Raw genomic sequence first — 15,720 nt, forward strand, 5'->3', positions numbered from 1 at the left:
GTCTCTCTTAGAGTCTGAGAAAGCAGAAATGGTTAGCATTGAAAGTTGGTATGTTGCTACATGGCAGAGGTGGGTGGGGAAAGGCCTTCAGAGAAAAAGTCAGAAAGCCTAGGTTGTCTGGAAAAGTATGCATAGACTCTGGCCAGCATCCCAGTGAGATAAAGAAAAGGAAAAGGAAGACCACACCCAGTGCCAGGCAAGCCTTGGATCTGAGTTCCCCAAGCCCACCCAGCTTTTCTCTTAAGCGCTAGGGGTACAAACTCGTCCTCAGGCTTGCCCAGAAAACACTACCCTCTGAGCCATCTCTCCAGCCTTTACCCACTAGATGTTTTCCCTCCACTCACATCCTGTTATCTACTTCCTGAATGGGAACACTATTAGGCTTCAATGGAAATTACATTGCTGGATTTCAAAAGACACCAAGCCATCTCATGCAGCTTTCCTTTATAAAGCAATTGTTTTGTTCTGAATAGCTCATTTATAAACATTCAGTGGACCAGCCATAGCCTATGAAGCAGGAGATGATGAAATGATGATCATATCAAGCGATTATTGACTGGCATCCGTTGTCGGGTGAAATGCTGATATTCAAAAATGCTCATGGCATGCCTGCCTTCGCTCGGTCATATTTCAACAGACGAAGAACAATCTGTCTTAGAATATTCCCATTGACTCCCATCCCGCATTCCTTCTGCCTTTGGCACCGTGGTTTCTGACATTCAGTCTAGCCACTAAGGCTGTATACTGTATCTCCTCCTTCCTGTACTATTTCAGTTCACAGATAGTCTTTCATAAAACGTGTAGCAGAGAACTGGTACCGGCCAGGGATGGGGTGAAGATGGGAGAATTGAGACTTGAGTGAGGCTGTGTCCCACATGTTGGAAGTGGGTTTTAGTCATCTCAGCCCTGCCTCAGTATTTACGGAAAGTATAGCTTCACCCCACACCGTGTGTTTCTGTGCTGCATTTTCTTCAGGGTTCTGTGGATAATTAGCCCTTGTTGGCTAAAAGCACCATAATTCTTAGAAGAAAACAGCACATTAGTGAGCAAATGCGTTGAGTTGTTTGCATTGGGCCGGGTTTTCCTTATGACCAAACAAGACTTTTAGAGGATGGAATGAAGTCTTTCAAATTGATAAAGGAAAGGGTCGGTTTTTATGTTTTTCTGTCATGAAATATATTAAGGGACTTTTACTATACTATCACTTACATAGATGTTATTGATCTGTGACAAATAACGATGAGCAAGCATTCACGAAAGCAGACAATCAGCAAGTGAATGACTAAAGAGGGAAGTTCCCAGACTTGGGGCTGGAAGTCACTGGGCAATTATTGGCAGAGCGGGCGGCGTTCTGAGTTCTCACATTGTTCCTGATCTGGATTGGCCACTTTGATTTCCCATTGTCAGCTCGAAGGCGATTTATTGAGCACCCATAGGGTACTACTTTTCAAATGGCCCATTATTACATCAGAGGACAAATTTAGTACCTCAGGGTGAAGTACAAATTTGGCAGATGACCTCCAAGGAGAAAGACTAGATAACCTCAGAAATACTACCCTTTCCCAACTTTTAGTACTCATTGGCAGTTAGAACCAGAATACTTCTGTCATGCCCTTACTTAGTATAGGACGATAGTGAAACCAATAAGTAAAATGATTTACTTATCAGGAATCAGCTGCAGAACTAAAGCAAGCACAAGGATTATTTTTAGTTTTTATGTTTTAAAAATATTACTGTTTTTGTAGTGATTTGAGAAAAATGAAGACATGTCCCATAATCATACCCATCACATTCTTCCTTTATCTGTTTATAAAAATACTTTAATGCATCTAAAACCATATCATAGTTATCTACAAACTAACTACTAAGTTCAAATGTTTATTTTCCCATCTTTCGTTCATATCACGTATAAACTAAAATGAAGCTCCTTACAGCCTCAGCTGAACCACTCTCTCCTTTGCTCTTTGCCCTCTCTCCTAACATAGTTATTGTCCTGGCACAGCTGAGCCTGGAGGCATGTGTTAGATGCAGACAGCGGATATGGGTTTGTGCTTATAGTCTTGTTTTGTGCTCACACTTTAAAATACACAAAACATCGTTCACATCCTTCTGTAACTTCTTCAAACTCAGCATTGTTTCAGGTATTATCCATGCTGGTGCCTAGGTGTCTAGCTGTTTATTATAACAGCAGGATAATTTCATGTTGTGGATATAACTCAAGGTTGATTTATTCATTTTCCTGCTGGAAGGACTTTGGACCAACTTTGTTTTGATGTAAAGCTATGCTGTGAAGATCTATAGATGTATCTTTTTATGCACATGCTGAAATTTCTTTTTTTGTTGTTGTGTTTTGTTTGGGGGCAGGGTCTCATGTAGCCTAGATAATGTGAGTTCTGTTCATTCCTTTGTAGTATTTATCTTTTTCCATTTTTCTCATTTTATTATTAGACCCTTTGAGCCAACATTAGATAGCAGTATTGTCTTACTCCAGGTTTTATATAATGTACCCCTGGCTTTTTACAGCTGGGAGTGGTATTTCCTTGGGGGTTTATTGTATGATATAGTTTACCTTGTTAAGAAAGTTTCCTTCTATTACTTGTTCATTAAAATGTTTTATCAAGGATCTATTTTGAATTTTGCCATGCCCTTTTCTTCTCATTTATTGAAATGGATGGTCTCTTAGCGGATTCATTGGTGAGTTATAGTAATAAAATTTTAGAATTTAAACCATTCTACTCTGCAATAACTCTAACTTGATTACAGTTTTTTTTTAATGCTCATTCTAAATTTGGTTTGCTGGCATCTTCCTTAGACTTTTATATTCATAACTGAGACTGGCATGTAATTTTTCTTGCTCATCTTGCATCATTTCTCTTACCTCATGAAAATGAGTTGGAAAATAGAATTGGTTCATTCTGCTCTGTGGAAATTTTTTTTACAGTTAGAATTACCTTCACTTTGAAAGCTGAATGAACTTGCCTGAAAGCTCCAGGTCTGGTCAATCTATGTGGCTGTGAATAGATTTTAGTCAACGATCCCATTTTTCTCTTGGCCAGTCCAATTTTCTATTTCTTCTTGAATAATTATACATTTTGTTTGCAGCGAATTGATCATTCTGCCTGGATTTTTCAAGGGTGCAAAGCTCTTCTTGGTATTCACCTTTTAAAAATCTTCCTCATCTATACTTGTCACCTTTCTTCACACAGACACAGCTGTCACTTCCCTTTTCTCTTTTAAACTCAGTCTTGCGAGAACTTTATTAGTTTTTATTACCTTTAAAAGGACTTTGGCTTTTCTAGACCCATCAACGAATGGCAAATACCCTCACGACTCGGGCAAACTTTCAGCTGAGTGCATTGGTCTAGACCAGCAGGCGTTTTCTCACATGCCACGAGATACCCTACTTATTCCTGTCACTTGTTCTGCCTTGGAGGGCTGTCATGTTGGCTGTTGCTTCTGTGAGTCCTTACCTCTTGTCTCTGTTGCTTTTCAGACCCCTTGGTCTTTGCTCTTCATCCCTCTCACTATAACGTAGCTCTCCGTGGATCGTCTCTTCTAACTCTGAGGTGTTATACCTTAGCACCTCTGGGACATATCCAGGCATATATCTTGGAATATTCCCCCTTCAAAAGTCTACCATTGTTCAGGAATTCCTATTAGGCACTAATTTTTGTTCATTTCATACTTTCTGTTCCCCGTGTGTGTGTGTGTGTGTGTGTGTGTGTACTACGCTTCCATCACTTGATTGTTAATCCAGGATACCATTGTGTAGCCAAGGCTCACCTCAAAACTTGACATCTTCCTTCCTGTATCTCCTGAGTGCTGGGATTACATACCACCATGTCCAGCGCTTACATACATTTATCCCCTTACCTTACTGTGTTGTGTTTCAGTATTTTCTTAAATCAGCCTTGCAGAGCATTAATTATTCTTTGGCTCTGTATTAACAGCTGTTTCCTCTATCCATCAAGCTTTTCACTCAGTTGCTCTTTTTATTTCTAGTCCTTCTCCATATTATTTTAACACTGTATTTTTCTTTTCATATAGTTTTCATTCTTTTTTGTCTTAGTCATTTTAAATGTAGGTTAAAGAATACTTTAGGCTTCAAGAGCTATATACTATTTCTGGTTGATTGTGTTCTCTGTGTGATTAATGATGTGGGATTCCGAATTCATCTTCAGTAGGATATATACTGTGTAAAACTAGATAGAGTAGGTACAGCCAGCTCCTCGGAGACATTTTCCTTCCATTTTTAAAATTTACAGCACAGATGAATCCTTAGGTTATTTTTTTAACTTGTGTTGCGTGGACCACACACAGTCTGCTTATTAACTCTGAGTGGACACTTTCCTTCTCTTCTCTTGGCAGCTTCCAGGAGACAGGAGTGCTGTTAGCATGTCTGGTTGCTGTGATGCTTTTCCATGCTTCATTTAGAAGAGTGCATGCATGCCTCTCTCTCTCTCTCTCTCTCTCTCTCTCTCTCTCTCTCTCTCTCTCTCTCTCTCTCTCTCTGTGTGTGTGTGTGTGTGTCTCTGTCTGTCTCTGTCTCTGTCTCTCTGTGTGTGTGTGTGTGTGTGTGTGTGTGTGTGTGTGTGTGTGTGTGTGTGTGTAAGCCAGAGAAGAGCATCAGGTGTTGTACCACAGGAGCTGTCCTCCCTGCTTTTTGAGCCAGTGTCTCTCACTGGGGCTCACTAATGCAGCTGCCTGGCCACCAGCAGACCCAAGAATATGCTTGTATCCACCTCCCCAGTGTTTGTGTGTAGTGGGTAGCCATTCCAGCTTTGATCTGAAGTTCCAACCCCCATTGAGACTTCGGCAACTGTCACGCCTACAAGGCGGCGCGAAGGGAGGCGCCTGGGGACCCGAGATCTGGATCGGCGGGCGCTCTCTCTGTTGCGGGACCCTGGACTAGAGAGGTGTACCAAGCAGAGCTCCAGAGAACACCGCTGGACTGCGATACACCTTCCCCAGACCCCGCGACCTACCTATCCCTTAATTTGTAAGTTACGCCATTAAATAAATCTCCTTTTAACTACGTGGAGTGGCCTTAATAATTTCACCAATATTTGTGTTCCAAGTGTGCCTCCGTTTTCAACGTCTTACATGGGTCCTTGGGGTAGAACTCCTGTCCTCCTGCTTCAAAGGCAGGACTTTACCAACTAAGCCATGGCCCCAGACCTGAATCTTTTTTCCTATTTTTTTTTTTCATTTTTAAATTTTTCCTTTTTAGACAAGATCTCACCCTGTAACTCAAACTAGCCTCAATCACACAGCAATCCTCTTGCCTCAACCTCCCAATTACTGGGATATAGACAAGAGTCACCACACTCAGCTCTGTAGGACTTTCAGCTGTCCCCCACTCCTGTGTGGAGTTTACACTGAAGCTTCTCTGTCACCAAGACTGTCAGTACCTAACTGCAAATCAGTGTGGTTGTTTTTTAGTTCGTTTTTTTTTTAATTGGAGTAGATTTCTTATTTTTTTATTTTATTTTTATTTTTGTGTCTGTGTTATGCCATATGTGTGCAGAGAACCCAGAGGCCAGAAGAGGGTGTCAGATGCCCTGGAGCTGGAATTACAGACATATGTGAGCTGCCCTGTGTGAGTGCTGGGAACCCAGTTCTGGGCCTCCCGAAGAACACCAAGAGCTCCTAACTGCTGAGCCGTCTCTTAGGCCCCACTGTTCCTTTTTGGATCTCTGTGTCTCCCATCTCCTCTCTCTCCTGCTCGGAGATGCAAGCTTAGCAATGGATTTGAAAGAATACTGTCTTTTTTAGCTGTTTTTCTAAGTGTTTATAGTGGGGAAGCTTTCAGGCTTTCTTAAGGGAAAAAATGTAGAACAAGAACTTGAGCTTTGGCTTTTTTTTTGACATGATTTTCTTTTTTTTTAGAATCTGAGAAGTTCACAAATCATATTTTCTGTGCACTTTTCTTGCTAGCTTCTGTAGAAATGCAGACTTTCCAAAAACCAGCTTGAAAATTATTAAACTAATATAACCCTGAAGTATTGCTATATAACCTCTGAGGAGGTACATTCCTTTGAACCTCTACAATAAACCCGACACAGCCCACTGTGCTGAGAATTATGGGGTGGGGTTTAGGAAAGGGCTGTGCCCTACTTAGAGAAAAGTTTCATGGAGTGGACTGCAGAGACACGGATAATATTTTCTGAAACAATGCAAATGGGTTTTGCTTTTCCTTAGCAGTCCAGGACATACTCTCAAGGGGCTGTTAAGATGGCTTAGGGTATTGCTTAGTGGTAGGACACTTGGCTAGCCTACATGGGTCCCTGATTTCAGTTCTCAGCACTACCCAAAAACCAGAGGTTTTTAATTTAAAAAAAAAACAAAACCCACATTTCTTTCTAGCCCTAGAATTTTATGATTTCCCTACTACCTTGAAACATTTTACTAACAAATCTTACAGACTGTGTATAGTTTAAAGCCAAGTCTTGGGCAACAAGGCTGTATAATTGTTGTTAATGCATCCTATCTCTACCATTTATCATAGCTCCCGAGAAATCTAGGTGGCTGTACCCAGTCTGTTTTTCTTGTTGATATTCCTCTAATCTGATTTTCTGCATATAATTTTTGTGACATCTCAAAATTATTAATCACCAATAATGTTACATTTTCTATTTATTCATTTGTTTTAGAGATAGGATCTTCTGTATCCCAGGCTGCCTCAAACTATCTGTGGAGTTGAAGATGACCTCAAACTTCTGATGCTCCTGCCTCCACCTCGCTAGTGCTAGATTTGTAGGCATATAACACCATGTTCTGTTTTAATCGGTGCTAGGGATTGAACCCAGAGTTTTGTACATGGTAGGCAAGTTGTCTACCAACAGAGCTATACCCCCAGCTTATTTCACTTTTCACCAGTAAAATATGATTTGTATGTCACAAGCAAACAAAACAACATTCGCAGGGCTAGAGAGAACCTGCTTTTCCAGAAGACCTGGGTCCGATTCCCAGCACCCAAATGGCAACTCACAACTGCCTGTAACTCCAATTCTAGGGGATCTGATACAGTCTTCTGGCCTCCTCAGGTATCAGTTATGCATGTAGTGCACAGACATACATGCAGGCAAAACACCCATACACATAATAATCAACTAATGTTTAATTAAAATAATTGTTGAGTTTGAAGGTTATGGAAAACTGTCTAAACATGATTTTTTTGTTTTACAATGTACGTCATGGGAAGTTTTATTATCTCCAGTGAACATGCAATAATTTTAAGCCATTTTCTCCTAAAATTCTCTTTGAAAGCAGCAAGTTAGTAATAAGTCAGTTGTGAGACACAATTGAAATCAAAACACAAGATTCATATAAAAATAACAAATATTCTTTCTGCATACAGTATCCAAAATTATTTCCAAAGTCCCAGCCTGTTATTTTAGATTAAATATCTAAAACAAATCATTACAAAAACAAACCCATTCCTTTGTTGACTTTCTTTGTGTGTGTGTGTGTGTGTGTGTGTGTGTGTGTGTGTGTGTGTGTGTGTGTGCTGGAATTGAGGTGGGGTCAGTCGTCAGCTGCATGAAGAGAGGACAGACGCTGATCTCGTGATTTTCTTAATTAAGAATTACCGTTTCCAGCCCTTGTCAGTGGTTTACAATGGCAATAATCCCTCACCAAACAGTTGTTACTCTCGATCCTAAGTGGTTTGCCAGAATGTTAACCTCAACTCGACCCCTCATCGTTGCAAGGAAGGGTCTACATAGGTCAGTAACCATTTCTAGAAAATTATCGAGTCTGGGCTGCATCCTGGACTGTGTCACCGGCTATAAAAATAATTATAATGTTTGTCATTTAAAATACTTGGGATCAGCAAGGATAATGAAAAAGTTTAAATCCTTATCCTTTGGAATGAAAAGGAGGAGTTTTCAGAGAGTGCTGACTTCCAACTTTTCAGGCTGCTTTTGTTGCATCGGTCTGAATGTACACAACCCACTGATGTGTGGCTTGGCGTGTCCTGGCGACTCACTCATCCATGTGATACTCAAAAGTGGCTTCCAGGCCTCTACATGGGCTGTGGCAAAGCCCTTCGTTCTCTGACAAAGTTTTTAATTGGTGACTGTGGCTAATGAGCGTGAAGTCCCGGGAGAAACGGAGCATAGGCTTGCACTGCCCATTAGGATGAGCAGCAAGCACAAGGGTTTAAGGGCTCACACTTGGACCAAAAGCCAGGGCCAGAGACTCAAGGTGAACAGGAACAGTTTTATTTTCACCTTCATAAACTATGTTAATGATGCCTAGCTACATCGCCCTCCATTGTTAGTGATGATACCTGTGCCGTCATTACCAAGACCTACTCTGACCTTGACTATTCAAGGACAATCTTGTTGTCAAGAATCCCAGTTAACCTTTACTTTAGCTAAAGTGCAGTCTCTTCCTTCAAGCAAAGAACTCATTCCCTCTTTTTGCAGGGTAGCTATCCTGGTCTTCCCTGGGTCACGTGGGATGAAGTAAGTGCTGGAGGTGGGCCATACCGAGCTGGTGAGAAACACACAACTCCTACCATGCACAGAAAATGCTGAGGCAGACAGTTCTGCAGAGAGTTTGTTGTTTGGAGCTAAATTTATGTTTTCAATTAGAGGCCTTGCTGCAGTGTGGTAGAGGAGTAAGTAGGGATAATAAAGGAGATACAGGACAAAGAACTGGCAGTCTTTGCCTCTTATATGTTTTATTTAGTCAGGAATGTTAGATGAATAATGTCATTGAAATCAGCACCTTACTGGAGTGAGGGGGAAGGGTGGCCCTCATTTTCCAAGATGTCAGCATTAATGTTTTAAAGGGCATGCGTAGGTGCCATTTGGCCTTTGGTGCTTTATAGATTTCATAATTCTGAGTGGTATGTGAATATGTTTTTGGGAAAAATAATTTAAATGTCTTTAACATATAGATCAGTTTTTCATTCTGAAACTCTTAAGTTCACAGGGCTTTTCTTCACTTGCATTGTTAGTCTTGACTTTAAATAGCCCTCCAGGTACCATGAGACTTGAGCATTTCCATCTAATCCTGTATACGACTGCATCCTGCCATCTTGTTGTTCTTATCTATCTCCCTTTCTGAACGGCTTCCTTTTTCCATTCCTAGAAAGTTCATTCGGATTGCTTTCATCCTATCCAGATGGACTATGTGGCCTTCAGTATCTTGGGAGTTGTATTCTTTCTCCTTGTGTGGCCTTTCACTGTCTAATTTCTTATTGTGATGAAGAGTAAAGTGTCTCTCAGGACCAAAGGCCCCGTGGTCTTTGCACATCTGCCCTGTCCTCACTTCCCAGTGACTCCCACTGCTTCTTCCTCCCCTTTGTTAAGAGCAGTGAGCCTTAGACTCTAAAGAGCATCAGGAGCTTGTTAATCATTCTTCCCCACCGTCTTTCTGTCCACATCACTTCCTCCCTCTGTGTACAAGTTATAAGTCAACCTTTTCATGAAAACTAACTGAATGAGGCTATTGGGTTATTTGAAGTTTTATTAGCTTCAAAGATATGACCAACTCTCATTTTCTAAATAAGAACATGTGACTGCCAACCACTAGGAAGGCAACGTTTCATTATTTTCCTGGAACCAGATTAGAGGCTATTTTGAGGCAGTGATGAGGTTTTGTATCCTATATACCTTATTTAGATCCAAAAATCTTTAATTTTCATAATTTGTACCGTAGTGGTTAATGGAAGTGGTGGTACCCAACTTCCCTATGTAAAAATGAGCTTCCAGAAAACAGTCTAGTGCATAGTGTTGGCAGAATATTCTGGAGTCCCTAACAACTGAAAACTATGAAGAAATTAGTACCTGAGCAACCAACCAATCACAGATAAGTCATCCAGCCATTTATGCAGATCAAAGCAGCATCTATTAGCATCACCTTCTGTTCCTGAGGACTAGCACACAGTAAGTTCTCCATAGTATCAAACTTCACAGAGCCGGAAGATGTTTTCAATTCCACATGATTGATCACCATCATCAACTTTTGCAGCTGTATAAAATCTCCAGCAATTTTGTGGTTACCTCAAAATTCCAAAAGATACCATAAATCAATGCAGCAATTGATGGACATGACTCTTTAAACCCTGCCTTTTAATCTAGGGATAAAGCCTCCAACTTCCCTTGCCTAAAAGATAAAAGTTAAAGATGGCCAAGAATGATGAGATAGCCATAATAGTTCATGGAGGAACAAAATATATGTGTTCAGGTACAGCATGAATGATTCCATTTAAATATAAAGGAAAATGTCATTTTTCTTATAATATAGTTCAGTGTTATTGAATAATGAAACAGATAAAAGCAGAAAATATAAAATTGCTTTCCTATATTTTATTAAAAGTCAGATTAACATCCAAGGTTCAAGATGCACTTGGAGACTGTTTTAAGGTCTGTGGACCTAGGATTTTCTATTCACCAATAATAGTTTGTCTGTTTTTTATTACTTCGTGGGGTCTTTTTTTTAAAAAAAGATATTTTTATCTTTAGAACACTGAAGGAAAGATGTGCAAGTTCCACCTCCTTCACCAGAGACATTTACCAATCCTGTGTTATTTAAAGGGCAAATGGACCTATTATGGTGAAAACCTGGAGAGAATGCCAGAGCAAGCACAGCATAGAGAACACATTTTCACAGGAAATAAGTCCAAGGCTTCTAATTGAATTTGCATGGTTGAATGAACTTGTCTTGCTCCTATTCCAGAAATACAGCCTACCACATCCTGAACTACAATCCTACAGAAAAGCAGCCAAGTCTCCCACACTGGCATTCCACAACGGCGCCCACTCCCCACCTTTACATCAATGATATTTTTTAGTTAAAATTTTGAGCCTACAGAGCTGAGGAAAAAACTTCTGTGTGATTCTTTTAGCTAAGATAAAATTGCTTAACCTAAAAAGAGGGATGTGCCTTAGCTTTTCAGTGAGTGTGTGAACTGCCACAGAAAAAAGTAGACTGTATTTCTTGACTTAAGGACATATACCTCAGGTGTTTCCTCACAGGAGTTGAGGGACAGGATCGTGAGAAAATGTGTTTAGTTTGCTTTCAGAAGTGCATTATTAGACCCTAGCACTCTGTATTTCTAAGCACCACTGTAATGACAATATCTATGTCACAGTGGCTTCTCACTATAAAGATGTGAGTGTGACTGTCAACACAGTCTAGTGTGTGAGGATGAGCACTCATCCAATTACAATGTGATTTTTAGGCCCCCCTCCCCTCCACATTTGCTCCTCCAGTGGGGGAAAGCCATGGCAGACTCTCCAGGAGGTTTCTTGGAGCCGCACTTGGACCTGGTATAGTCACTTCTTCTCCCATTCTGTGGACAAGAACTCAGTTCTTAGCCTCACCTAACTCCAAGGGATGTGGGGTTATGAAATCTAGCTTCCAGTAAAACAGAAAGGAAATAGAATATGGTGACTATAGAGAGGTCCATTGCGTAGCTGAGGTCCTAGACTCTAGGATATGACGACTGTAGAGAGGTCCGTGGCATTGTCCATAGTTTTGAAGGGAGGATAATCAAAAGTGTGAGACAGTGGCTCTGTGGTTGGTCCATTCCAGGGAGCTCGAGCTCTGGATTGCCTATTGGGAAGCATGCTCAATTTTGGATGCTATGAGGAGTATGAGATGAGCCTGCCATCTTCTGCAACCTCAGGTGGCAGGACACAGTCTACAAGAGGAGCACGCCCTTTTGTAACTGTTCTGTAGCTGGGTAACAAGGTATTTAACTGGAATTTTTAACTGAGTCTCTTGGTTCTAACAGATAGGAAATTCCAAAATGAGGTAATGCAGATCAAGGCACCAGTTTCAAAGGGAAATGAAGAATGGGTTCTATCAACTTAAAAACTTGCTCAGCCACAAAGAAGCATAAAAGGCCCCTAAGGGAACATTGAGAGAGCTTTGTACAGATTTCTACCTCTTTAATGTTGGGTTTTCCATTGTCATCCCTATGGAGGAGGGTTGGCTAGCCTGTCTGCCAACCCCTTTAAAATCTAGCATGCCGGAGGCCAGCAGTTCTTTTTGAGGAACTGGATTTGGAAGATGTGGACTGATGTTTAAATATGAGAAGTGCAGAGGTGACACTCCATGCCTAGCAGTTTGTTTAGGCAGCCACAGTGAAGGGACATTGCTGCTGATAGGAACTCAGCCTGCCCCTCAACAGCTTGTTCCCCAAAGGATGAAGGTGCCTGTAACCTAGCTGCCCAGAGGCTAAATGACACCCCAGCAGAGCAAAGCTGGAGGGGGCCCCAGATCACTGGGAGATGGGAGAAAAGCAGCCAGCTGTGACACAGGAGTCCCCAAGTGAAAAGAGCAGACCATCCAAAGGATTCACAAAAAGGGCCCCCAGAGAGAGGGGACCCGCTGTAAATGTCTGATTCCGTTAGCCTCAGAAGATTTCTGGGCTTTCTTCCTGCCAACCTGGGATGGAGGTTGGCGAGAGGCCTCAGTTAGTGAATGAAGGACAGGAGCGATGAGAAGCCAGGCGGGGGTCTCCACACTGAAGGCAGCAGCTTGCCTGCTGAAGACAGTGGAGGCATGTCAGCTTTGAGGGAGGTCTGGCTGATGAAGATTGGGTTGAGCTATGAATCTCTCTTTCAGGCTGTTTTGTGGCCTACTGTGAATATGGAATTTTTCTTAAGCAGGAGCTATCAGAAAAATCACAGTTTTGCCTGAATTTTCATTCAAAACAAAGGGCAGAGTTGAACCTTTCAGTGGGACAGTGAAGGACAGTGACAGTGACTATTTTTTTTTTTAATCTTTTATGACTATAACGTCATGTTGCTGATTGGTTCTATGTGCTGTTTACATTTGAATCTGGCGAAGTCCTCCCAGACGAAGTACAAATGAAGCGCTTTACGAATTAAAGGGGGAAAAGTGGAGTGGAAACGTGTAGAAGGAAAGCCGAAGGGCCAGCCTAACAGATAAAGAGATTTGGATCAGAGAGATCTGGGGTGGGCTGGGGAGCACAGGTGGTGGACGGAGTGCTGTTCCAGGCATTTCTCACAGAACAAACATCGAGGAGCTAGAAAAACACGGCAGATGCATGAAGAATAGCAATTAGTTCCATTTGGTTAAAGCCGAGCATCGAGCGGCAGGTACTGGAAGGTAGGGAAGTATGTGCTTCCGGCTTGGGCAAGTGGCAGAAGGCTCCCTTGAAACTCCAGCAGGGTGTCTGCAGCAAAGGCTGGGTCAGGGACTGAGCAGGTAACCAGGGCAAGAATAAAACTCTCGGAGCTCAGCTGTCCTTCCTGGTAGGTGGTTAAGTGCCTGCTCAACAGTGCCCGGTGAGGTGTGGGTCATTAATTTTTATCTAGAGCAGGTTGGTACCCAAGGAGGAGGTGAATGTGACGAAGAGCAAGAGTGAGGGACGGTAGGCTGCTGATGGTGACCTCAGCAGGGATGATTGTAGGTGGTGTGTTTAGCCTGAAGTAGGCTTGGGAGTCAAATGTGTATGGAGATGACAGGCTTCCTTTCAGATAGACATGGACAATATTGCAACTGCTGTGGTGAGCAAGTGATGGCCAGTCTATGCCGGCTGATGCTTGACTTGTGGTCCCTGTCTCAGGGAAGCATTCTAGAGAGAAAGCAAGGAAGCCGAAGCAGAGGTTCTTGGGCTGCCATCAGTGGGAGTTGGGGGAAGAAGGCTTTGGGTCCCATAGAGCTTAAGGGTGTAAACACCCACCCACGCTGTGTGGAATTTAAGTCTGCTAGCTTGGCAGGATTGAGTCTGGGACAGGGCAGGGCTGTTTGTGGGTCACAAGTCCTCTGTATGCAAAACACTCCGGAAAACAGAGATCAAATGGTTAATGGGAAGGAGGTGTACAAACCCAAGACATTCAGCAGCTTCGAGGAAGAACAGCACCCTACAAGGGGACAAACCTAATGCCTCATACAGCCCCACAGTGGTGAGAGCTGATAAGGTAACACAGCTCAGACAACATGAAGGGCAGGGACCCCTGCATGATGTCGGAAAGGAATGCTAAGAGGTGGGAGGCAGGCTGCATTCCCAGCTCTGCTGAGATGCTTCCTAAGTCTTAGTTTCTCCATCCATCAAGTGGGCTTCAAGTGACACCTCACGTACCAATAAGCTGTGATCTGTTAAAAATTCGGCCAGATGCAAAAGTGTGTGTGTGTGTGTGTGTGTGTGTGTGTGTGTGTGTGTGGTCTCTGAGCAGACAGGACAGAGATATTTTAGCATCCTCATGAAAAAAGATGAGGTGGTAACCCTCTCCAGCTTCCTAAACATGCCATATAGACAGTCCCTGGCTTAGGATGTCTCAACTTCATGACGATGCAAAGCAGCATGTGCATTCAGCAGAATTCATCCTGCTAGCTTCCTGCTTGGATTTTTTATGCTGAGAATTGATGCATGCTGTACCATGGAACTACAACTCCAGCCCCTCATCCTTCAATTTTTGAGTTTGGATCTTTCCCTGGGATAGCTCTCTGTGATCCAGTCTTAATGCTAGTTATTGTTAGTGGCAAATAACTGCATCCCCCAATCAACAATGAGATCATGGGGTGGGGGGAGCCACTAGTATTCTGCAGTGTACTGCCTTGCTAAGATCCAATCCTTCCATTATTTGCTAGACTAGAGGGATTCTGCGATTTTTCCATCAGATACTTGTAGTTTCTGTTGGGTTTACCAAAACATAACCCCAACAGCCCCGGTGTAAATCCAGTAGTCTCTGTATCCATTCTGGACACAACTTTTGTACATTTGACATTTTGGTAATTCTTTCCAGGGAGCTGAAGTTGCAAATAGGGAGGAACCTTGGAGTATGAGAATCCCACATGTGAGTAAGATACACATAGGAGTGAAGAGCCATCTACAAGAGGGGAATAAAATGTAAGCAAAGAGATCTTTTCCAATAGCAACAGGAATCTGTTCATCATAACAGCAAAGAATGCATGCCTCTCTGCAAGCTTTGGGAATATACCCATATTATTTTTGTTGTAGTTGCTCAAGTCCCTATACACATTGGGTAATTCATGTTTGGAAGGACAGTTCTGAGTCATCAAGAAATGGGTAAATTTTGTCCAGAAGTCTCTATTTTAAAAGAGGCATGGAGGAAAAACATTTTAAAGTTCTATTCAGAATTATAATTTATAAAATTGGGGTTGAGAGCTTGGAGAGATGGCTCAGGGTTTGGAAGTGCTTGCTTCTTTTCCAGAGAACTCAAATTTGGTTCCTATCACCCACATGAGTTGACTTACAACCACCTGTAACTCTAGCTCCAAGGGACCCAAAACCCTCTTCTGACCTCTATGAGCACCTGTACACATGTACCATATAGTCACACATACATATAATAAAAGTAAATCTTTCTGAAAATAGGAACATACCAAGGATGTGAGAATTCATTGTATGAACATTCATCTCCCTATATGTCTTGTCTGTCCAAGTATTCTGTTGTTTGACTTTCTTTTCAGACTGCCAACTCACAGATAACAGCACAGAGACTTTTTATTAATTATGGAAGGTTGGCCTTAGCTTAAGGTTGTTCCTAATTAGTTCTTACAACTTAAATTAACCCATATTTTTAAATCTCTGTTCTTCTACAAAGATCATTACCTCATCTCCATACTGTCCATCTGCTTCCTCCGCATCTGGCTGGCGAGTCAGCCTCTCTTCTTCCCAGAGTTCTATCTCTGCCTGGAAGTCTCTCTTAGACTCTCCTGCCTAGCTATTGGACATTCAGCTTTTTATTATACCAACCACAGCAATAC

At 42.0% G+C, this 15,720-nt stretch overlaps 1 protein-coding gene across 14 annotated transcripts in view; it reads left to right on the forward strand.

Annotated features, from left to right (window-relative positions):
• Positions 1–15,720, forward strand: part of Kiaa1217 (KIAA1217 ortholog) — an 807,432-nt gene that overhangs the window by 403,188 nt on the left and 388,524 nt on the right. The gene's annotated exons all lie outside the window — the stretch shown is intronic.

Source organism: Peromyscus californicus, unplaced genomic scaffold, assembly GCF_007827085.1.
Source record: "Peromyscus californicus insignis strain IS unplaced genomic scaffold, ASM782708v3 Scaffold_8__1_contigs__length_139910024, whole genome shotgun sequence".
Lineage (NCBI taxonomy): Eukaryota > Metazoa > Chordata > Mammalia > Rodentia > Cricetidae > Peromyscus > Peromyscus californicus.